Source organism: Eumetopias jubatus, unplaced genomic scaffold (genome assembly GCF_037043125.1).
Source record: "Eumetopias jubatus isolate StellerSeaLion01/CBP00866 unplaced genomic scaffold, mEumJub1_p1.0 scaffold_7, whole genome shotgun sequence".
Taxonomy (NCBI): domain Eukaryota; kingdom Metazoa; phylum Chordata; class Mammalia; order Carnivora; family Otariidae; genus Eumetopias; species Eumetopias jubatus.
The window spans coordinates 44,094,445-44,095,197 of record NW_028274813.1 but is presented as its reverse complement, the minus strand read 5'-3'; the positions used below and the strand labels follow the sequence as shown (position 1 = coordinate 44,095,197).

The 753-nt window shown below is 46.6% G+C and overlaps 1 non-coding gene across 1 annotated transcript; it reads right to left on the bottom strand.

Annotated features, from left to right (window-relative positions):
• Positions 1-434: 434 nt before the first annotated feature.
• LOC114208990 (U6 spliceosomal RNA) lies at positions 435-541 on the bottom strand. The gene has a single exon (XR_003609211.2). It is a non-coding gene; the product is annotated as a U6 spliceosomal RNA (small nuclear RNA).
• Positions 542-753: the final 212 nt, after the last annotated feature.

The following is a 753-nucleotide window of genomic DNA, read 5'->3' as shown; positions in this document are numbered from 1 at the left end:
GTGCATGCACTTTTCTGTATCTGTTACACTTCAAGAAAAACAATTTTAAAATCCAGATTTGTCTAAATAAATCACTTTTCCATGAGCAAACTTTAGTACTGCCCAAATTTAGCTGTATCCCTGATTACAGCAGATTGTTTGTTGCTCTGCTCTAACAGTGACCACCACATCACCGTTCCCCATAGGGTTTCTGAAGCCCTGCGAGAGCAGGTGCACAGCTGCCTTGGCATTTTGTGCATGCAAGAATGCATTTCAGGAGGGCCGCCACCCAGGAAGCTCATCCCCTGCCTCCAAGACTACGAACATGTGTTCTTTCTGCATGTCCAATAAATAAGAAAGAAGGAAACATCCAAGCAGGATAAGCCAAACACAGAAAACATCCCATCCAAATGGAAAAGCACCCTTGTCTATCTCTTTTCTTTTTTTAATTGTATTTTTTTATGGAATGCTTCACAAATTTGCATGTCATCCTTGGGCAAGGGCCATGCTAATCTTCTCTGTATCAGTCCAATTTTTTTTAGTATATGTGCTGCCAAAACAAGCCTGCCTATCCCCCCTCCCCCCCCCTTTTTTTTGAGATTTATTTATTTGACAGAGAGAGAGAGCACAAGCAGGGGGAGCAGCAGAGCAGAGGGAGAAGCAGGCTCCGCGCTGAGCAGGGAGACTGACGCAGGGGCTTGATCCCAGGACCCTGGCATCATGACCTGAGCCAAAGGCGGTTGCCCAACCGACTGAGCCACCCAGGCGCCCTGC